The 25,047-nt window shown below is 44.1% G+C and overlaps 1 protein-coding gene across 1 annotated transcript in view; it reads left to right on the forward strand.

Moving 5' to 3' along the window:
- The first annotated feature begins 472 nt into the window (after nucleotides 1–472).
- The window catches only part of LOC126419759 (uncharacterized), a 316,376-nt gene continuing 291,801 nt past the window's right edge, over nucleotides 473–25,047 (forward strand). Inside the window, exon 1 of the mRNA XM_050086933.1 lies at nucleotides 473–553. The gene's annotated coding sequence lies outside the window, so the exon portion shown is untranslated. The remainder of the gene's footprint in view (nucleotides 554–25,047) is intronic.

Raw genomic sequence — 25,047 nt, forward strand, 5'->3', positions numbered from 1 at the left:
GACCTCGGCTATGGCAGCGACGGTCCAACCTCGTTTCTTAAAACTAATGGAATTTCAGAGCCCATTTTCGCTTTCCTTCCGAATCTTCAAATTTCCTAGTTTCTCTACCCTTTTTAAAAAGACATTTCACAATTTATGAGAACTGGAATATTAATAATAACCTCTAGTGCAGTACTGAGAACAACTGGTGTAAGAACCGTAACAGCTGTAACGATAATCACAACAAACAGATAGTCAATAACACAGTATGGCGATTTAATCATTCACTTCCTCCTGACGAATATTTTCCTCTTTCCCTCCCCTCGGCCCAAATAAAAGACACCTATTCAAATCAACTACAGACTGCTAACATGCACGGCGCACTGCATCCTCAGTATGCTGTTATTTTGTCGCCTTGGTTTCGCACCTGATGCTGACGTATATTCACCAACTAGTACTTTACCCGCAGCTGGAAATGGCGCACCTGTGTACTCAAGTAGCAGCCACGGAAGAACGAGAAATGCATCTTCGCACATGTGTCATATTCCATTAACAACTGATCGCTGCAGACCAAGTACTTTTCCGTCTCACACATTAATTTTAATATATATTATCCATTCTAGATCTACCTCTACGTTATTACTCTGCTACTCACAATAAAGTGCCTGGCAGAGGGTTCAATGAACCACCTTCAAGCTGTCTCTCTACCGTTTCACTCTCGAACGGCACTCGGGAAAAACGAGCACTTAAATTTTTATGTGTGAGCCCTGATTTCTCTTATTTTATCGTGATGATCATTTCTCCCTATGTACGTGGGTGCCAACATAATGTTTTCGCAATCGGAGGAGAAAACTGATGATTGAAATTTCATGAGAAGATCCTGTCCAACGAAAAAAGCCTTTGTTTTAATGATTACCACTCCAATTCACGTATCATGTCTATGACACTATCTCCCCTACTTCGCGATAATATAAAACGAGCCGGCCTTCTTTGAACTTTTTCGATATCATCCGTCAGTCCCACCTGATGCGGATCCCACACCGCACAGCAATACCCCAGAATAGGGCGAACAAGTGTAGTGTAAGTTCTAAATTCAGAAAAGTTCTCCAGTTTAAATACCTTGGATCACGTTTCAACAGTAAAAATATCATAACAATGGATATAAATGAAAGAATAGCCTCAGGGTCAAGATGTCTGTACTCACTAATCAACCCACTCTAAAGTAAAGCTTTATCAGTCACCACAAAGAAGAAGATATCTGCCCCATAGTACTGTACGGTTCAGAAAGCTGGACGCTTACAAAGAATGAAAGAGAAAAACTGAATGTTTTTCAAAGAAATGTAATGAGAAAAATCTGGGGGTGTTGGAGAATGGCGTATGGAGAATTCTACATCTACATTTATACTCCGCAAGCCACCCAACGGTGTGTGGCGGAGGGCACTTTACGTGCCACTGTCATTACCTCCCTTTCCTGTTCCAGTCGCGTATGGTTCGCGGGAAGAACGACTGTCTGAAAGCCTCCGTGCGCGCTCTAATCTCTCTAATTTTACATTCGTGATCTCCTCAGGAGGTATAAGTAGGGGGAAGCAATATATTCGATACCTCATCCAGAAACGCACCCTCTCGAAACCTGGCGAGCAATCTACACCGCGATGCAGGGCGCCTCTCTTGCAGAGTCTGCCACTTGAGTTTATTAAACATCTCCGTAACGCTATCACGGTTACCAAATAATCCTGTGACGAAACGCGCCGCTCTTCTTTGGATCTTCTCTATCTCCTCTGTCAAACCGACCTGGTACGGATACCACACTGATGAGCAATACTCAAGTATAGGTCGAACGAGTGTTTTGTAAGCCACCTCCTTTGTTGATGGACTGCATTTTCTAAGCACTCTCCCAATGAATCTCAACCTGGTACCCGCCTTACCAACAATTAATTTTATATGATCATTCCACTTCAAATCGTTCCGCACGCATACTCCCAGATATTTTACAGAAGTAACTGCTACCAGTGTTTGTTCCGCTATCATATAATCATACAATAAAGGATCCTTCTTTCTATGTATTCGAAATACATTACATTTGTCTATGTTAAGGGACAGTTGCCACTCCCTGCACCAAGTGCCTATCCGCTGCAGATCTTCCTGCATTTCGCTACAATTTTCTAATGCTGCAACTTCTCTGTATACTACAGCATCATCCGCGAAAAGCCGCATGGAACTTCCGACACTGTCTACTAGGTCATTTATATATATTGTGAAAAGAAATGGTCCCATAACACTCCCCTGTGGCACGCCAGAGGTTACTTTAACGTCTGTAGACGTCTCTCCATTGATAACAACATGCTGTGTTCTGTTTGCTAAAAACTCTTCAATCCAGCCACACAGCTGGTCTGATATTCCGTAGGCTCTTACTTTGTTTATCAGGCGACAGTGCGGAACTGTATCGAACGCCTTCCGGAAGTCAAGAAAAATAGCATCTACCTGGGAGCCTGTATCTAATATTTTCTGTGTCTCATAAACAAATAAAGCGAGTTGGGTCTCACACGATCGCTGTTTCCGGAATCCATGTTGATTCCTACATAGTAGATTCTGGGTTTCCAAAAACGACATGATACTCGAGCAAAAAACATGTTCTAAAATTCTACAACAGATCGACGTCAGAGATATAGGTCTATAGTTTTGCGCATCTGCTCGACGACCCTTCTTGAAGACTGGGACTACCTGTGCTCTTTTCCAATCATTTGGAACCCTCCGTTCCTCTAGAGACTTGCGGTACACGGCTGTTAGAAAAGAACAATGAAATTTATCAGTTAATGAAGCAACGCACTATCATCCAGAAATTAAAAAGTAGGAGACTGCAATGGGCTGGACATGTGGCGAGAATGGAAAACGACAGAATGAGCAAGAAAGCATTTGAAGGCACTCTCCAGGCAACAAGACCATTGGGCCGACCTCGTACAAGGTGGAAAGATGACAGAGAGAAGGACATCGCAGCATTAGGAATTTGCGCAGGGTGGAGAGAGGCTGCGAGAGATAGAAGGCGGTGGAAGCAGATCGTTGATGCAGCGCGTGGTCTACAGGGCCTGTGATCGCTGAGAAGAGAGAGAGTGTAATGTAAGTAGTATACCTGTTGCACCTTCTAAGTGTTCTGCAAATGAATCGCAGTGTTTGGTTTGCTCTACCCACAGCATTATCTATGTGTTCGTTCCAGTTTAGGTTATTTGTAATTGTAATCTCTAAGTATTTAGTTGAATTTACAGCATTCAGATTTGTGTGACTTATCGCGTAATCGAAATTTATTTTAGTACTCATGTGAATAACTTCACACTTTTCTTTATTCAGGGTCAACTGACACTTTTCGCACCGTACAGATATCTTATCTAAATCATTTTGCAATTCGTTTTGGTCATCTGATGACTTTACAAGACGGTAAAAGACAGCATCATTTGCAAACAATCTAAGAAGGCTACTAATATTGTCTCCTATATCGTTAATACAAATCAGGACAATAGAGAGCCTATAATACTTCCTTGAGGAACGCCAGAGATTACATCTCTTTTACTACGAACTGTGACCTTTCTGAAGGGAAATCAGGAATTCAGCGGCACAACTGAGGTGATATTCCATAGCCACGCAATTTGGTTGGAAGACGTTTGTGAGGAACAGTGTCAAAAGCCTTCTGGAAATCTAAAAATATGAAATAAATTTGACATCCCCTGTTGATAGCACTCATTGCTTCATGAGTATAAAGAGATAGTTGTGTTCGGAAGAACGATATTTTCTGAATCCATGCTGACTATGCGTCAATAAATTGTTTCCTTCGACGTACTTCATAATGTTCGAATACACTATATGTTCTAAGACCCTACTGCAAACCGACGTTAGTGATATGGGCCTGTAATTCAACGGATTACTTCTACATCCCTTTTTGGGTATTGGTGTGACTTGAGCAATTTTTCAGTCTTTAGGTACGTATCTTTCTGTGAGCTCATGGTTGTATATAATTGCTAAATATGGAGCTATTGTATCAGCATACTCTGAGAGGAACCTGACTGGTATACAATCTGGACCTGAAGCCTTGCTTTATTAAGTGGTTTAAGCTGTTTTGCGACACTGAAGATATCTACTTCTATGTTTCTCATCTTGGCAGTTGTTTTTGATTGGAATTCAGGAACATATACTTCGTCTTCTTTGGTGAAGGAGTTTCGGAAACCGTGTTTAATAACTCTGCTGTAGTATCAATTTAGTGACTTCACCGTTGTTATCGAGCAATGAAGGTACTGAAACTTCCTGGCAGATTAAAACTGTGTGCTGGACCGAGACTCGAACTCGGGACCTTTGCCTTTCGCGGGCAAGTGCTCTACCGACTGAGCTACCCAAGCACGACTCACGCCTCGTCCTCACAGCTTTACTTCTGCCAGCACCTCGTCTCCTACCTTGCCCGCGAAAGGCAAAGGTCCCGAGTTCGAGTCTCGGTCCGGCACACAGTTTTAATCTGCCAGGAAGTTTCATATCAGCGCACACTCCGCTGCAGAGTGAAAATCTCATTCTGGAATGAAGGTATTAATTGCGTCTTGCCACTGGTGTGCTTAATGTATGACCAGAATCTCTTTGCGTTTTCTGCCAGATTTCGAGACCGAGTTTCGTTATGGAAATTATTAAAAGCATCTCGCGTTGAAGTACGCGCTATATTTCGAACTTCTGTAAAACTTTGTCGGTCTTGTGGATTTTGCGTTCTTTTAAATTTGGCATGCTTTTTTCTCTGCTTCTGCAACAGCGATCTGACCCGTTTTGTGTGCCATGGGGGATCAGTACCATCACTTGTTAATTTATTGCTGTCGATACTATCTCTTTGAAAATATAATTCCACAACTTCCCTACGCTTACATGACCATATCGGAAGGAGTGGAGGTTGTCTCTTAAAAAGGCATTAAGAGCATATTTATCAGCTTTTTTTTTAAATAGATTCTTTTTGATTGTTGTAGGTGTTACGGCATTCAGCCTAGCAGCAACTACCTTGTAGTTGCAAAACCCGTATTCGTCACGATACTCACTATTTGTTCAGGATTATTTGTTACTAAGAGGTGAAGTATGCTTTCGCAACCATTTACGCTTCGAGTTGGCTCATGAACTAATTGTTCAAAATAATTTTCTGAGAAAGCATTCAGTACAATTTCGCATGTTTTATACCTGCCGTCGGCTTTAAACGTGTAATTTTTCCAGCATATCGAGGGTAGATTAAAGTCATCACCGACTATAACTGTATGAGTTGGGTACCTATTTGAAATAGGTCTCAAGTTTTCTTTGAACTTCTCAGCAACTGCATCTTCTGAGTCGGGGAACGGGGATCGGTAAAACGATCTAATTAGTAGTTTAGTCCTATTGTCAAGTATAACCTCTACCCATACTATTTCGCCGGAACTATCTACTTCAATTTCAGTGCAAGGCAGACTACTTCTGACAGCAATAAATACTCCACCACCAGCAGTATTTGATCTATCCTTTAGATAGCTTTAAAAAATTTCGGCTGAACTTATTTTCGGCTTTAGCCAGCTTTCTGTACCTATAACTATTTGAGCTTCACTGCTTTCTATTAGCGCTTGGATTTCTGGTTCTTTCCAAACACAGCTATGACAAGTTACCGATCGTTTCTACAACTTACTTACTGTGTTTTACCTGGCCCCTTTTAGACGTACGCCTTTTCTGTGGTTCCCCGAGACCCTCTAACCTAAAAAACCGCCCTGTCCCACGCAGCCCCCGCTACCGTGTAGCAGCCCCCTGTGTGTAGTGGACTCCTGACCTATTAAGCGGAACCCGGAAACCCACCACCCGATGGCGCAAGTCAAGGAATCTGCAGCCTACACGCTCACAGAATCACCTGAGTCTCTGATTCAGACCCTCCAGTCGGCTCTGCATCAAAGGACTACAGTCGGTTGTATCGAGAATGCGTTTAATTTATTGAACAGATGCTAGATCGTTTAGTGTTTCATTTTAACCCGAACGCATAAGTATCTTGTACAGGCTATTAAAAGTATCTTATACACAGTACCGCATTGTCAGTGCCTTCATGATGATGATGTTTGTGGGGCGCTCAACAGCACCCGTCATCAGCACCCGTACAAAGTCCCAGTTCTTTCACAGTCCAGTTTTTTACACTGTTTTTTACACTGTCACGAATGGTGATGATGATGATGATGATGAAATGATGAGACAACACAAACACCCAGTTCCCGGGCTGAGAAAATCCCCAATCCGGCCGGGAATCGAACCCAGGACCCCGAGATCCAGAGGCAGCAACGCTAGCCTCTAGACCACGAGCTGAGTACGTCAGTGGCTTGGTCTCGGTACTCAGGAAAGACTATTACGCTAGAATTCTTACCCTGCGTTATATGGTACAACAGTGCAAGCCCAACACTAACACGTGACTTACGTTATTGGTGTCCTCTACAAGTAACGACGTCTTGAAATGAAAATCCTATAGCCGTTGTATTGTTGTTCGATATACCAAACATTTGAATTTAGTTCAGCATTATGGCACTATTAGAAATGCTATACAATAGGAAACTCGAGCTGTTCCAGAGATAATATTTTTGCTGTAAATTTGCGAAATATGAAAATTAAATAACTGTGTGTATGTTTGTCTGAATGATAATGTGCCGTGACAGCTGCTATGCATTATCTGGTTTTTCCTGTCTTAAGAGCGCTGAAAATAATTTTTTTTTTTACCAGACGCCTTTCACGACACACTTTCTTCGGCTTTTACCAGCCCACCCTAAATTAAAGTAAAAGCTTCAGGAACCCCCCCCCCCCAAAAAAAAGGCATGTAGTGAAGGTAATACCAAGCTTCTTCCGGCTATAATTTCCGTTAAGAATGAGAAGAAAATCCAGTTGTCATCATCATACGTCGAAAGGAGAAACGAACTCCACAATTTTCTCAATTTACTGTATGGTTAAGACAGGAAAAGTCTAAAATACTTGTTAAAACGGTTTTTGTACTTACCCATAAACAATATGGGGTTTAGTCCGAAGTCTTGTTTGCTGTAGCTCTTCTCGCTGGTCCACCCTGTGCAAGTCTTTTCATCTCTCTATTACTACTGCCGACCACATACATTTGAACCTACTTACTGTAGTTCAACTTGAGTCTCCCTCTACAATATTTTTACTCCACATTTCCCTCTTTCACCAACCTGTTGATTCCTCCGTGCCAAAGCATACGTCCTATAAACCAGTCTCTTGTTTTAATCAAGTTACGTCATAAATTCCTTTTCTCCCCAATTCAGTTATCTAACGCAACATTTCAGAAGTATCTGATCTATTATTATGCAGGGTGAGTCACTAACTATTGCCTCCAATAATAACTCCGAAAGTATGATAGGAGCTGAAAAGTTTGTGGGACAAAGTTTGCGTGGAACAACGGGGGCCATAATATGACGTTGGTTTTTTGTTGCTAGGTGGGATCACGTCAGAGATATGGAGGTCAACTTTGTTATTTTAAATGGGACGCTATAGTTTGTACTTATTTTGTGATAGCGGCTATCGAGACGAATCCAATGATGTGTAACAGTAAGGTCTTTGAAGGTCAACGAAGGTCAAAAAGATGGCATGAACGTCGATTTACAGAAGGTGTTCGAAGTGATGACCATTGATATCAATGCAGTGCTGCAATCTTCTTATCATGGATTGAGTGGTATTCCTTATCACTTCGGCACTTAGCGAATCACATGCTCTGACAATTCTATCTCGTATATCGTGCAAATAGTAAATATTCGCCCAACACGGCGTATCCATCTAGCGTGTCATTGAAATGTAAACACCATTCGACGGTTTCGCTATACAACACCAATAGGAACGGTAAGGCTAGTATCGTCGAATCAAGCGAATGTGAATGATGTATTCCTTCGAAGAACAAGTCGATACGCTTATCATTCACGGAGAATGCCAGCGAAATTCAGTGAGAGCTAGAGACTTATACACCAAAAGATATCCTCAACGTACTCACCCTACACGTCGTTCAGTTAAATATGTGTATGATAAATTGAGAACAACTGGATTTTTAACGCATCGGAAACATATCCGGCAAAGGAAAGTTACTAACGAGGAAACGGAGATAGGTACTCTTACCACTGTGGTTCGAGATCCTTGTGTTAGTTTGCGTCAAATCGATCGCAAGGGAATCTGGCAAGAGCCAGAGTAGTGTTGTTCTTGTTCTGTATCGCCATAAATATCATCCTTACCGTATCAGTCTCCACCAACGATTAACTGGTACGGATTGTATGCGTCGCATTGAATTCAGAGGGATGACACATTTATTAATTTGATTTTATTTACTGACGAGGCTACATTCACAAACCATGGAAATGTTAATTTTCTTAACATACATATTGGGCAACTGAAAATCCACGTTGGCTGCGGCAAGTTGCACACCAAAAACCGTGGTTGGTGAATGTATGGTGTGGGATTCTGGAGGACAGAATTATAGGCCCCTATTTCATCGAAGAAAATCTTAATGGTAAGAAGTACACCACATTCCTGCAAGAAACATTAAATCTGTTATTGGAAGAAATACCTTTAGGAACAAGGAACAGAATGTGGTATCAACAAGATGGATGTCCGGCACATTTTTCTCTGATGGCTATAAATGAGTTGCAGAGACAATTCCCAAATCGTTGGATTGGACACGGAAGAGATATGTAATCTGCGACTCCTTCGCCATACTTGACGCCTCTGGATTTTTTCTTGTGGGGATTCGTAAAAGACATTGTTTATAAAGACGTTCCAACTACACCTGAAGATATGCGGGAGAGAATTGTCAGAGCATGTGGTTCGATAAGTGTCGATGTGATAAGGAATACCACTCAACCCATGATAAATAAATTGCAGCACTGCGTTGATACCAATGGTCATCACTTCGAACACCTGCTGCAAATGGACGTTCCTGCCACCTTGTTTCACACCATAGGATTCGTCTCGATAGCCGCTGTCAGAAAAAAGTGCCAAACTACAGCATCTCATTAAAAAAAAATGACCTTCATAAAACCAACGTCATATTATGGCCCCAGTTGTCCCATGCAACTTCTGCCCCACAAACTTTCCACCTCCTGTCATACTTTCGGAGTTATTCTTGGTGGCAATAGTTAGTGACTCACCCTTTATATAAACCTGTTAAAGATCACAATCATCATAGCGTCGCTGCCTCTAGATTGTATGGTCCCAGGTTTGATTCCCAGCTGGGTCAGAGATTATCTTCGCTCAGGGAATATGTGTTTGCATTGTCCCAATCATTTCATCTCATCTTCATCACAAAGACGTGCAAGTCACCGAAATGGCGTCAAATAGAGTGACTCGCACGAGGTTGCCGAGCAATCCCAAAGGTGGTTTCCCGGCCAGTAAAGTCGTTTCATTTCTCCATCAACATCACCTACTCTCCTTATCATATGAACTGTTCATCGTCCACATTTCACTTACGTACAATGCTACACTACACAAATAATTCCAAAAAATATTTCCTGACACTTTACTTTATATTCGTTGTTAAAACAGTTACTTTTTTCATAAATTCTTTTCTTTCTATTACCAATTTGCATTTTATATCCTTATTACGCATGACATCCTCATTTACTTGGCTAATCAAATAGTATAAATCATCTACTACTTTCAATTTCTGATTTCCTAATCTCATTTTCTCAGTATCACCTGGTTTAATTCGACTAGATCCTATCGTCCTTGTTATACTTTTGTTGATATTCATCCGATGATTTTCTGTCAGGACTCTGTACATCCTGTTCAACTTATCATTCATGTCATTCATGTTTCTGACAGAATTAGCTCATTGGTTAACTCCATGAACTTTGATTCCCTTTATAAATATCTGCTTGGATTCCTATACTCCTTGCTCAATGTACAGACTGTTTAACACTGGGGATAAGCTACAAATTTGTTTCACTCCCTTCTCAACTACCGCTTCTCTTTTACTCTTACGCCACCGATCCTAGTGTAACTAGTCAACTTATTCCCCCCGTGAGAGGGTCGCTGATCCATCTGATTGAGTGTGGGCAAACTACAACTGTGTGGTGGACCATACCTGCCTGCACTAATGGAGTGCAGGATGGCAGGTAGCAATCAGGGTAAGCAGGTAGAGGAAAGCAGCAAACCAACACACCCAGACAATGGACCTAACCACTATAAAATCGCATCACAGAGGTGAGCAGGTCATGGCAGACCTGCTCAGCAGGGGTTTTCGGCTGGCTGGTCTGCCTGCGTTTATCGGCCTTTAAGCTGGCCATTCATGGGCTGACACAGTACGCCATTCCTCAGTTAAGTAGTGTGTAAGCCTAGGGACCGATGACCTCAGCAGTTTGGCCCCACAGAACTTACCACCACAAATTAATTTTATGTATGTTTTCCTTTTTGTTTGCTTCATTTACTACATTTATATATTTTCTCCTTCTGTCAATTAAATTCAATATCTCATGAGTTATCCAAGTTTTTCTATTGGGCCTTGCCTTTCTGGCCGTTTAATCTTCTATTGCAACTACTTCATCTCTCAAAGCTACCCTATCATCTTCTCTCGAATTCCTTGCAAATGAAAGAGTTCAGGTTCTCTGGTGGGTAGACAAGGCAGTTCCGGCCACGTTCACCTTGGAAATAGAGGATTCATTTATTTGTTTAGAACAGTTTACTACAGGAAAGTCGTGCCTACGTCCGTAGATGGGAGACGGGTGTCAAACCCATGATCCTCAGTGCATAATGCACAACCACGAAGACGACTGCAGGTGCTACACCTAGTGTAGCACACTAATGTGGAGACGGTGCGATACAAGAATTTCTGAGGGGGTGGGGGGTTGCGTCAGATGGTGGCGCAGCGGTCTGAACTATCTGTACTGTTAGCAAGGCATGCTGACGGTCTGCCGTGGCGTGCATCGGAAGTGGAGGCATATGGGAACGAATCCTGCCTTGTATCTGGCTTCGGGCTTCTGTTGTCGGCAGGTACCTAGCGGAACAGCAACTGGGAGAACGTCATTTCGATCCTTGGTCCGTCGGTGCTGTGGTCAGACCTTCAGGCAGTCCTGCAGGACGGTACGCAGAGACAACTGCTCCAGCAGATGGCAGGTGATAGCTCCAGGGCAGTAGTTCACTCTACAGCAGTCGCCGATTTGATCTCACTCCCAACTGGATGGCGCTTACTCTACTTCCTGCAATGTCACTGAATTGTCCCAGGTTTCAGTAGCGCCATTGGTCATCGACCGAGTGTTTGTGCCGGTGTGGCGATATAGATTGTGATAAAAAAATATTAGGCAAGCAGCCACTACCTGCTGCCTCTCTTTGGAAACTTTAGTCCTCCGAATTCCTTGCCGTGGTTGAAATTGCAACAGTCTGCTTTTCACACAGTTCATACAAGACACATTTTCACTGAGTCTTTGACTCACATAACACAAACACGCTTGTAGCTTTGTAATGGTTTTGCTCCTTCTTCGTGTGTGCTGAGATTGTCAGTATAGGTCAACATCTGCGTGGGCAGTGAGGTCAGGAGCTGGGCAACAATGTGCTTGAGGTAGGAATAGACGATGCCTACTGTAATCGAGACTGGGGGTGCAGCTGACGTGAAAGTTCCGAATGTAATGAGTTTATGCTGTTTCTTTTATGGTGCTGCCTTATATGCCCAAACAGTTGTTCCATTGCAATCTGACCGTTATGAGCAGGTAACTTGGTCCAGGGAGGCGAGACGTGTCGAGCCCAAGATGGCGTTCAGGTAGGTACCGTTTTCACTACAAGGATAAGGTCAAGTAGATAAAACAAAGACTAGATAGTGTTCAACGATGTGGTTCCTGGTGATTGAAAAAGTTTGATTCGGATTTGGGGGTGTCCTATAATTTGCGTGGTAGGGGAAGAGTCTAATGGACCACCTCATGACTTTATGGCTTACAGTTAGGTATAACTACAGGGCAATTAGCTCATTGCAATGGGCCTTACGCCTCTTCCCCACCACTTTCTTCCCCCCTTCGAAGAAGCAGCCGGCAACTGAGACAGAATGTAAGGGATCCCTTGAAGGGACAATTTCCTTCCACACGTACCACAGTGGAACAAATTACGATCTGTAGTTTTATACTACATTGACAGGAACGTCATTTCGATCACCTGATAGCGTCCCAGGTATTTTGTAACGAACTACTTTGTTTTACCTTTCAGAATGTTGGAGATCGTCAGCATCAACGAATGAATGAGCTGGAACTTAGGCAGCTTGAACTTTTATTTCGGTGCGCCTTCCTGCTGCTCTAGATACCTTCTGTACATGATGCCATACGCGCCTTAATATTTTCGCAAAATTACAGATGGTTTACAGTCCTCAAATGGGGTGGTTTGCATAATTAGAAACGGAAAGTACGCTACTGGCCATTAAAATTGCTACACAAAGAAGAAATGCAGATGATAAACAGGTATTCATTGGACAAATATATTATACTAGAACTGACATGTGATTACATTTCCACGCAATTTGGGTGCATAGATCCTGAGAAATCAGTACCCAAAACAACCACCTCTGGCTGTAATAACGGCCTTGATACGCCTCGGCATTGAGTCAAACAGATCTTGGATGGCGTGTACAGGTACAGCTGCCCAAGCAACTTCAACACGATACCACAGTTCATCAAGAGTAGTGACTGGCGTATTATGGCGAGCCACGTGCTCGGCCACCATTGACCAGACGGTTTCAGTTGGTGAGAGATCTGGAGAATGTGCTGGCCAGGGCAGCAGTCGAACATTTTCTGTATCCAGAAAGGCCCGTACAGGACCTGCAACGTGCGGTCGTGCATTATCCTGCTAAAATGTAGGGTTTCGCAGGGATCGAATGAAGAGTAGAGCTGCGGGTCGTAAAACATCTGAAATGTAACGTCCACTGTTCAAAGTGCCGTCAATGCGAACAAGAGGTGACCGAAACGTGTGACCAATGGCACCTCATACCATCACACCAGGCGATACGCCAGTATGGCGATGACGAATATATACCTCCAATGTGCGTTCACTGCGATGTCGTCAAACACGGATGCGACCATCGTGATGCTGTAAACAGAACCTGGATTCATCCGAAAAAATGACGATTTGCCATTCGTGCACCCTGGTTCGTCGTTGAGTACACCATCGCAGGCGCTCCTCTCTGTGATGCAGTGTCAAGGGTAACCGCAGCCATAGTCTCCTAGCTGATAGTTCATGCTGCTGCTACGTCGTCGACTGTTCGTGCAGATGATTGTTGTCTTGCAAACGTCCCAATCTGTTGACTCAGGAATCGAGACGTGGCTGCACGATCCGTTACAGCCATGCGGATGCCTGTCATCTCGACTGCTAGTGATACGAGGTGGTTGGGATCCAGCACGGCGTTCCGTATTACCCTCCTGAACCCACCGATTCCATATTCTGCTAACAGTCATTGGATCTCGACCAACGCGAGCAGGAATGTCGCGATACGATAAACCGCAATCGCGATAGGCTACAATCCGACCTTTATCAATGTCGGAAACGTGATGGTTCGCATTTCTCCTCCTTACACGAGGCATCGAAACAACGTTTCACCAGGCAACGCCGGTCAACTGCTGTTTGTGTATGAGAAATCGGTTGGAAACTTTCCTCATGTCAGCACGTTGTAGGTGTCGCCACCGGCACCAATCTCGTGTGAATGCTCTGAAAAGCTAATCATTTGCATATCATAGCATCTTCTTCCTGTCGGTTAAATTTGGCGTCTGTAGCACGTCATCTTCATGGTGTAGCAATGTCACTATGGTGACTATTCGCGTACCAGCTTAACATTTAATTCTACTTTTTTCCATCAGCTTGCGGATGTAGTACACTCGTAGACAGCTTCCGACTCATAAGAGTCGACGTAACTGTTTCATCAGCTCAGAAATAAAATTAGAACCCCGATCTGTTATAATGGTTTTCTGTGCCCCTTCAAGGTCCAGTGATTAACCATCGTCTGGCCTGTTGTTTCTGCTCACTGATTTGGCGGGGTGTTCATACATACACAATGTGAAAATTAATCATTAATGGTTAAAACTTGTCGATCCAACACTGGTGTTTCCTCCATCTCAGCCTCCCATTTCCACAATATTTTGGCACCATCCGACTCAAAGGGTTTTATCCTGTTATCACAATAGAGGAAGTGGAGCTTAATTCCAACCAAGATTTTCAAATCAAAATACTTCCCATGTCACATATTCCTCCAACCACAACGTCACTGCGCAAAATATTAGTCAGTTCCTTAAAAGCCTGTACATCTGCCACCAAGCACTAATCTACCTCTCTGCTGCTGACATACAAGAGGTGGGGAAAAGTATGGAAGCATGTGAGATATGAGTGCTTCAGCATAACTACAAAAGCTAATCAAGCCTGCAGGTGGCTATCTTGTATTTGACCATGAATAGCGCCCGTGAACTGCCCTCAACATGATGATGTAAGTGGCAGTCATAATCGGAACAGTGTTCTATGTAGTTGTGAGTACATTATGTTGCTGTTAATTGAATTGTAACTTGTCAAATTGTTGGTGTTCGTATGGTAGTGCTTTCGTAACCAAAGTAGGCCAAATATTTGACATTTCAATGGGCACATAATCGAAGATTTATTCCACATACAGTTACAGGGAAAACGGAATCACCTTCTGCTAATGCACCGTGAGGAAAAAGGTATGTGTTGAATGATCATGAGAGACAGCAATGAAGAGGATTGTGATGAGAAATAGGGGGATGCCAGCTGCAAAAGTCACTACGGAACGGAATGTCACACTCACGAACCCAGTTGGCATCAAAACAACATGGAGGGAGCTCCATAGGCTGGGAAATGCAGGGCGAGCTGGAAATCCAGAATTACACATCAGTGATGCAAATGTCCATAACAGGAAAACGTGGTCTATGCAGAAATGAAAGAATGTCATTTGGTTGGATGAGTCTTGTTTGACACTGTTTCCAACTTCTGGCAGTTACACCTTGCTTTACATTTCATCTTACAAAATGGTTTCTACAGGCCATCCCAGAATCGTCTGCTGTGCTAAGATGGGATGTGGTAAATTCTCTGACTTCTGCCTGCTTGTGAGCGCCACTTTCAGCTTCGATGCTGCGTGAGCCAGCTAAGAAAAGCTTCAAAGCTACAGAAAATAACGAGTTCCCCATCTCCGCTATAAAAACAAAGGAACAAAAAAATGGTTCAAATGGTTCTGAGCACTATGGGACTTAACAAAAAAAATAGTTCAAATGGCTCTGAGCACTATGGGACTTAACTTCTAAGGTCATCAGTCCCCTAGAACTTAGAACTACTTAAACCTAACTAACCTAAGGATATCACAGACATCCATGCCCGAGGCAGGATTCGAACCTGCGACCGTAGCGGTCGCGCGGTTCCAGACTGCAGCGCCTAGAACCGCTCTGCCACCCCGACCGGCGGGACTTAACAGCTGAGGTCACCCGTCCCCTATAGCTTAGAACTACTTAAACCTAAGAACATCACACACATCCATGCCCGAGGTAGGATTCGAACCTGCGGTCGTAGAAGTTTCTTATCAGCACACACTCCACTGCAGGGTGAAAATCTCATTCTGGAAACATCCCCCAGACTGTGGCTAAGCCATGTCTCCGCAATATCCTTTCTTTCAGGAGTGCTAGTTCTGCAAGGTTCGCAGGAGAGCTCCTGTAAAGTTCGGAAGGTACGAGACGAGGTACTGGCAGAAGTAAAGCTGTGAAGACGGGGCGTGAGTCGTGCTTGGGTAGCTCAGTTGGTAGAGCACTTGCCCGCGAAAGACAAAGGTCCCGAGTCAGAGTCTCTGTCCGGCACACAGTTTTAATCTGCCAGGAAGTTTCATATCAGCGCACACTTCGCTGCAGAGTGAAAATCTCATTCTGGAAACAGTGTTACGGCTTAAGGCCAAGACAAATATTTTCAATGTTTAGTCTAAATAGGCTGTAACTCGGCTGAAGGCTGCATATCAACAAACCAATTTAAAGGCTTAAGGCCTAGGAAGAAGAGCTTTCAATTTGAAAAGGCTGAAAGCCTTATCTTAAAACATTTCGTGTGAAACTCGGCTGAAGGTATCGTACTAAAGAATAACAATCTTATGACTTAAGGGCAAGACAAGGATTTTGAATTTTTAATTTAAAAGAGTTAAAACTCGGCTGAAGGCCACACACCTTGCAGAAAACAAAGGCCTTAAGGAAAGAGCTTCTAAATTTCATTTAAAATAAGCTAAAGGCTTTATCCTAAAATGCTTCACATAAAACTCGGCTGAAGGCCACATACGAAACCCAAACAATCTCACGGATTAAAGCCGAGACAAAGAAATTTCCAATTTTTAATTTAAGCTGAAAAACTCGGCTGAAGGCCACATACAAACTAGAGAATATTTCTTACAGCTTAAGGTCTAAGAAGAAGCCTTGCAATTTTAATAAGCTAAAACTCGGCTGAAGGCCACACAGACTACATAAAAATAAAAGGGAAATCACTAAGTAAAAAACAAGAAGCGCCGCTTAGAAGGTTACAAAGGTCGGCCTGGGAAGGTAACACTAACGCACGTTTAGATGAGACAGGCAGCCAGACCGACAACCTCTTAATTGGAAGGTAACCCAACTGAAAGCCAGCCCAAAAACCATCCAACAAGATCAGTTCTGCTCCACCCGACCGGCAAAACGACAACAAGATGTCAATAGCACAACGTTCTGGATACTGGTGCCCAATCCAGCCAAGTCAGAATAAACGCCGTAAACTACCAACACACCTCAGCTGTCGAACTACATGCTGTGCTTGACAGCATGAACACAACGAGGAAAATACTCTGCCGAAAATTACGTCGCCGGAACGTCAACGGCCACAAGGCAGAAGATACCGCTGGTACACTTCATTAATGAAGGAATGATTAAAATTAAGTTAAACACCACACAGGAAAACGGCTGCAACTCTAGGCGACTTCAATGCATACACGTTGTTGCTCGCAGGAATATCCTAGAAAGCGGCAACCAGCATCAAACGAAGAGATGTGATAGCAGTTGAGGCTTGATAGTAGGTTAAGTGAGCACTCAACTAGTGTCCAGGATCGGTGGGCGACGAACTTCGTAACCCTCGCAAGAAGCGCCTCACAACTCCAACCGCGCCTGTACGCCTCCAACAGCTCCGGCCTGACTATGCGCCATGGAGACTTCCTCGTTGCTCTGCCCAACCGACCGACTGCCACACAGCACACCCGGAAAACATATCCGCCACACCAAAGATAGTACAGCAGTACCAGTATCGATACATGTTGCTGCTACCACTCACGTAGAGAAGACAACAACGTTACGGTGGTAACCGAAGAAAAAATAAGACACCACTGGACTGCAACCAATGATTATTGTAAAAAACAAGGCATGATGCGAGCCAGCCACGGCTCAAATCCTCATAATGCTCACCTGAAAATTCTTTTCTCTAACCGACAACAGACCCCCACATGCTTTGCGCTTCCCTTTCTTTTCCACTCCATCCAACTGTCGTAAAGCCCCAGAATGGCACGTCGAATAGAATCACAGTAGCTACATCAACATCGTCAGCAGCACAACAACGCCACCACAGATACAGCTAATCATTGTCACTTCACTTTTTAACGAATTTAGTAGGCTCTTTTTCATATTTTAATGTTTTAAAACTATTTTCAGTAGTCGGTGTCTTACAACTCCCAGAATGTGTAGGAAATCATATGCGGATACGCCTAAACATTATGACCACCGCCCACCGCGGCGATGGATGCCACCTGATGGCGTTGCGGCTACGTGACGCGGTAACAAAAGTATGTAAGGGGAGCAGACAAGGACGGGGGTCACCCCAGCAAAGATATGGGCTGCAAATGGGGAAATACATTGAGGTAAGCAAGTCTGACAAACGCAGAACATGTGAACGAGTTGGTTCAAATGGCTCTGAGCACTATGGGACAACATCTGAGGTCATTAATCCCCTTGTGAACGAGTATCGCGAAAACGGCGAAGCTGGTCGAATGTTCACGTTGACATCTACAGTACGAGGTAGAAGGACTACCACTAGGAGCTAAATGGTTGGACGTCCACGACTCTTCATGGGACGTGGGGTTCGGAGGCTTCTGCTCTTTAAAATAGGTGATCTGTGGCAGTTCTGCCGAAAGAGTACAATGCTGGTGCAAGCACAAGTGTTTCGGACCACGCCGTTCACCGTACATTATTGAACATGGAGCTCCGCAGCAGACTACCCCTACGTGTTCACATCTTGACCCAACATCGTCGTCAATTACGATTGCAGTGTCCACGGGCCATCGAGATTCGATCGTAGATCAATGGAATCATGTCGACTCTTCGGGTGAATCACATTTTTGCTACAGTAGGCAGCTGGTCGTCTCCACGAACGCCATCATCGAGGTCAATGGCGGATCGAAACGTGCAACGCGTCATGGACGCAGGCTGGTGGCAGCTGTGTTATGCTATGGGGCCTGTGGCAGTAGCCGAAGAGCCGTGCTCTCTCCCAACTGTGCGTTTTGGTGAACTTCCTGTCTAGCTGTGTTTGCTTTCCCGCCCTTGTCGCGGTTACGTCGTGGTTCTTCTTCCTTGCACGTGTGGCAGCACTGATGTGTATCGATATTTGCGCCGTGTTCCATCTTTGGTTTGGTGCATATAGTTTCTGGTAATGGGGTCTGGAGTGAGTCGGTCGGTTGTTGCGGACGAGGGAAGTTCTCCACGCGGTGCAGTCGGCTGGGGCCGCTGGCAGTCCCTGGGCAGTGTCGGAGCGTGTGTGGAGCTGTCCGATCGCTACGAGCTTCGTGGTTCGCCGAACCAGGTCGCCAAAGTTGAGTAGTGGTTTCAACTACCCAAGCCACGTCTATTCATGTTGTGGTGGTTCGCTTCGGTGATTTGCTGTTGGGGAGGTTTTCCAGTGAGCAACACCGAGTGGTTCTACTGCGGAGATTTAGCCGCCATGCGGTGCAATTAACTATTTTGGTCGACTACAATTTGAGTGCATCAATGGAATTTTGTCTTGTGGCTGTTAGTGTGCTGGTTACCTGCCCTGGGGGTTCTTTTGAGCGGGTTAACTATCACCGTGTTTCAAATTTAAGTGCGCGAGCGGAATTTTCTGCCTAGTGGCCGTTAGTGTTCCGGTTACCTGCCCTGGCCACTAACGTAATTTCAGGCAGCGTCGTTTCCTCACCTGTTGTCGCTGTCCAACATGGTGTGTAATTTTGACAGCTAAAACGTACTACATTGTGGATTATCAGGTTTGAACATTGCCGGTTGGGGTTCTCATGTTCTGATTGACGGGAAGCAAGTTGTTGTGTCAGTCCGTCCGTGGCTGTCCCCTGGTTGGGTTCCGACGGATAAAGTACAGTTGGGCTCACCACCTGTCTCACCAAAGTGAACGAGGGCAGACCGACTTCCCTGGAGGCCTTCTGAGTGCCACAGGTGTTTAATTATCTGTTGTCAGCTATTTTAAGTTTTAGGCTTATGGTTATTGTCGTTTCTAAAAATTTTGCAAAATTAATTTTTAAATTTATCTTTCAAGCTTAAACACTGCGGCCTTCTGCCTTTAAAGATTATGGTAATATATTTTGAAATATTGAAGTTTGATTGTGGCCCTCAGCCACTGGTATTGCATCTTGCATATGTTGTTTCTTTAAATTATTTTACTGCTATCTTAATTGGATTTTTATCTTGTTAAGATTTCTTGTTGGAGGCCTTCAACCGTGAAAGAGTTGCTAAATTACAATAAATGACAATTAGAAGCAGAAACTGACTTCAACCCTTGGTCCTTTCCACAATCCTATTGCCTGTTCTGCCCAGCGGGTTTAACGAGCGTTTCAACACCTGCATCCCTTAATGCTTGTGTGCGTGTCCGAGTCTCGGATCCGGAACCGTGCTACAGTGGTTTGAGGAGCATTATAGTGAACTCACGTTGACGTCTCGGCGACCAAATTCGCTGATGTAAATCCTATGGAACCCATCTGGTCGCTATCAGGCGCCATCACCGCATACGCACATCAGTGCCCCGTTATTTACGAGAATTACGTAACCTGTGTACAAACATCTAATGCCACATAGCACCACAAACCTACCAACAAACTGTCGGATCCAAGATACGCATAATCAGTGATGTATTTCGTTCGAAAGAAGGACAAACAAGCTGTTATGCAGGTGGTCGTAATGTTTTGGGTCATTAGTGTGTTGTACTACTACCAGGTGCTATGAGAGCCTTTAATATTGCACTCGGTTTCGGTTTTTACTAGGTCGCAATATAATTGCACCAAGCTATTGTGTGAAACTACCTCCAGAAAAAGATTGATAAAATTGAGAAGATAAAGATAAAGGGCGATCAAAAAGTTCCCGTTTGAGGGCATTGCTGCAGCATATAAGCTCCGTAGCGCGAATCCGATGTGGGTATAGAAGCACCGACATGTAGGCAAGGGATCAGTGTAGCATTCATATCTTTCCGAAGTGCGTGCGGTAAATGCGAAAACGTGAACTATGGCGAAGTTTTTATCCAATGCGTCCAAACAGGACCAACGTACTGTGATTCTTTTCTTGTTCACCGAAGGACAAGCATCGATAGACTTCCATCGGTGGATGAAGAATGTGTACTGAGAAGCATGCCTGTCGACAACCATCATAGTGGAACAGTGGTCCGAGGAATGTTACTGGTTCATGATAACGCACGTCCCCACATCGCAGATATCGCAACGGAGAAGTTATGTCAGCTCAAGTGGGAGACACTCAAGCACCGGTCCTATAATCCTGAACTCTCCCCATGCGATTATCACGCCTTTGGGCCCTTAAATAGGGCCCTGAAGGGTCGATAATTCCAGCCGGACGAGCAGCCAGTTACAGACTTCTTCAGGCAGCAAAACACGGTGTTTTATGAAATGCTGTCTTCAACTTGGGGCGTCGGTGGATGGTTGTTTCAACGCTGACTGTAATTTTGCATGACTGGCGTACGGGAAACTTTTTGATTGTCCTTACTTGTTGAATATTCTGACTAGCATGTGCATTTAACTACCTATTAATCATCGTTTATTAAGTTGCAAATCCTATCACGTCATAAAATGTCTTGTAGTGTCATCTTGAAAAATTAAAAATAAGAGTAAGTATTCAAATCCTATCCCGTCATAAAATATCTTCTAGTGTCATCTTGTAAAAATTAAAAGTAAGAGTAAGTATTCAGGATAAAAATTAAAGTAACATTTTGATAAGTCAATCAAAAATAGATAAAAACTAAGACTACGCCAAATTACACTACTGTCCATTAAAAATGCTACACCAAGAAGAAATGCAAATGATAAACGGTTATTCATTGGACATATATAATATACTAGAACTGCCATGTGATTACATTTTCACGCAATTTGGGCGCATAGATCCTGAGAAATCAGTACCTAGAACAACCACCTCTGGCCGTAACAGGTACAAATGCCCATGCAGCTTCAACACGATACCACCGTTCATCAAGAGTAGTAACAGGCGTATTGTGACGAGCCAGTTGCTCTGCCACCATTCGAACATTTTCTGTATCTAGAAAGGCCCGTACAGGTCGTGTAACGTCGTGCATTATCGTGCTGAAATGTAGGGTTTGGCAGGGATCGAATGAAGGGTAGAGGCACGGGTCGTAACACATCTGAAATATAAGTCCACTATTCAAAGTGCCATCAGTGCGAAGAAGAGGTGACCGAGACGTGTAACCAATGGCACTCCATACCATCACTCCGGGTGATACGCCAGTATGGCGATGGCAATGACGGATACACGCTTCCAATGTGCGTTCACCGCGATGTCGCCAAATATGGATACGACCATCATGATGCTGTAAACAGGACCTGTATTCATCCGAAAAAACGACGTTTCGCTATTCGTGCAGCCAGGTTCGTCGTTGAGTACACCATCGCATGCGCTCCTGTCTGTGATGCAGCGTCAAGGGTCACCGCAGCCATGGTCTCCTAGCTGATAGTCCATGCTGTTGCAAACGTCGTCGAACTGTTCGTGCAGATGGTTGTTGTCTTGCAAACGTCCCCATCTGTTGACTCGGTGATCGAGACGTGGCTGCACGATCCGTTACAGTCATTCGGATAATATGCCTGTCATCTCGACTGCTAGTGATACGAGGCCGTTGGGATCCAGCACGGCGTTCCGTATTACCCCCCTGAACCCACCGATTCCATATTCTGCTAACAGTCTTTGGATCTCAACCAACGCGAGCAGCAATGTCGCGATACGATAAACCGCAATCACGATAGGCCACAATCCGACCTTTATCAATGTCGGAGACGTGATGGTACGCAATTCTCCTCCTTAAACGAAGCATCACATTAACGTTTAACCAGGCAACGCCGGTCACCTGCTGTTTGTGTATGAGAAATCGGTTGGAAACTTTCCTCATGTCAGCACGCCACCTGCGCCAACCTTGTGTGAATGCTCTGAAAAGCTAATAATTTGCACATCACAGCATCTTCTTCCTGTCAGTTAAATTTCGCATCTGTAGCACGTCATCTTCGTGGTGTAGCAATTTTAATGGCCAGTAGTGTACAAATACACTGAGGTGAAAAAAAGTCGTCTGATACCTCCCAATATCGTGTCGGACCTCCTTTTGCCCAGTGTAGAGCAGCAGTTCACCGTGGTGTTGACTCAACACGTCGTTGGAAGTCCACTGCAGAAATACTGGGTCGTACTGCCTATAGAACCATCCACAACTGCGAACGCGTTTCCAGTGCACAAACTAAACTCTCGATTACGTCCCATAAATGTTCGATGGGATTCATGTCGGCCTCGATCGCTGTGGGGGAATGAACAGCCTACCTGTCCTCGTTCAGGAGGTAAACCGTCACAAACAATGAGATGTATGAAAAACTGTCGCATCATGAACGATGTTTAAATTTATTATGTTTATGCTACTAACTCTGTTTGCAATAAATTTCACAGACAGTTTCCACATATGTCGCTAAGTGCACTTACGAAATTATAACATGGTATCATACACAGTTGAGGAGATATGGCGTCATAAACACTGAGATGCGTGAAAAGCTGAGGCATCATGAATGGTGTTTAAGTTTATTACTTCTTTGTTACTAACTCTATTCACAACGTATTTCGCACACAGTATCGACATCTGCCATTGAATGTACCTACACTTTTTCACTAATACATCGATATTTTTTTTTTTTTCGATTTCACAGTACAAAACACAGTTCATTTTTTCGTTTTCTTTTCCAGTAGACAATTGACAAAATGCACACCTGGGCAACGCCAGGTTTGCAACTGGTAGGCATATAATCTTTTTCATTTTTTTTTAGATATGTATGCATTTATGTTCTATGTTTGTTCTGTTAACACTTCCCACATCATAACATTTATCCGATTATGATATTTGGAACAAGCAACTAACTAAACACACTCATGTTCAGAAAAAACAGAGTACCTTGAACGATTAGAGACAGGATGTTCATATTCGCAGGACATGCACATTAGTATGTTGTGCAGATATGGTTAGCATTTCAGTCACCTCCGTTCAGCATGCATCCTGTTGTCTAGTAGGCACAGGGTCCGCCATGGGCCCTGAGAACTTATTCCATGCATCGACCCGTATAAGACGCGAATGGCGTCTTGTGGTACAGGCATCCGTGCTGCATTCACCTGGTTCCAAAGTTCACCTCTGGTGGTCGCATTGGGTCACACCACTGCACCTATCGTTTCACCATATCCCACACATTTTCGATTGGCGACAAGTCTGGTCATCTGGCGGATGAGGCCAAAAGGCTGACATCCTGTGACACCAAGAAAGCATGTGTTCGTGCAGCAACGTGAGGTTGTGCATTGTCTTGCTGAAAAATTGCATCTAGGGTGTTGTGCAGGAAGGGTGTGGCTGCAGGTCGTGGGATCTCATTCATGCAGATCACACTGGTCACAGTGAACAGGCACCAGCTATGATTTGTGGTTGTACTCAATAGCACCCAATACCTTAAGGCCTTGAGTTGCCGTTTATGTCTCGTGCGAAAGCAGTCACTGTGAGCCGCTCCCCCAGTCCGCGGCGAACCAAAATACGGCCATCATTTTCAAACGAACAGGACCTGAATTCGTCCGAAAAAACTATGTGATGCCATTCCTGCCCACAATGACGTCGTTCCATACGCCTTTGCCGTCTAGCGCGCACAGTCGTCAAAGGCAGGCGGAGATGTGGAGGACGGGACCGTAACCCTTAGTAAACGGCGATGGACGGTGTACGATAGTGTACGATGTGTTACACTGTTGCCCCAGAGCCAAGAAGGACTCAGATTTGCCCTGAAATACCATTAGAATGAGGTATCGATCTTCTCGGTGGTTGGTCTGGGTGGTGCGGCCAGACAGATCTCGTCGTGTTCTGCGGCCTTCAGTGAACCATTCTGCACACACCCCTGGCCCTGCCGAAACGCTTAGTCCTACACGAGTAGCAATTTCCCGGATGGATGCATCACATTGTCTCATGCCAATAATGTGCCCTCTTTGAAACTCACTGATTTGACGGCATGGTCCGTGCATACGTCTCCGAGGCTTCCTGCACGTCTGCTCAAGTCACGCTGATCCGCTACCTTCGGTGTATAGCGACGACAAGAGCTGCAGGAACATTTTACCGGTGGGTGGCGTCGCGATGTTGAAATCGAACCCGCTGGTTGACATTGTTCAAATGCTAATCATTTTTGCAGAACATATTAATGTTGTCCTGTGAATATGAACGTTGTATCTGTAGTCGTTCAAGGTGTTCTATTTTTTTCCGAATATGACTGTATCTCGCTATTCGAATCCAACCTGTAACATAACAACTCTAGACTTTATTAGCTTCTTTATCTTGGCAATATTGTATTTGCTACAGTTCTCTAAGTTTCTCATTCACAAGATTTGTTATGTGCTTTTCATACTTCCATTTTTCAATGTAGATACTTTTGGGTTGTTATTAAGTAATTACCTGCAGAATATGAACTATTTACGTTGTTCTTAAAATGTTATTGACGTGAAATTTTAAAACAGACAGAAAGCCAAGTGTAAATCCATAACATCTGTATAAGTAGTAAAGTAATAGTGTCGATTTTTT

The sequence above is a fragment of the Schistocerca serialis genome, chromosome 9 (genome assembly GCF_023864345.2).
Source record: "Schistocerca serialis cubense isolate TAMUIC-IGC-003099 chromosome 9, iqSchSeri2.2, whole genome shotgun sequence".
Lineage (NCBI taxonomy): Eukaryota > Metazoa > Arthropoda > Insecta > Orthoptera > Acrididae > Schistocerca > Schistocerca serialis.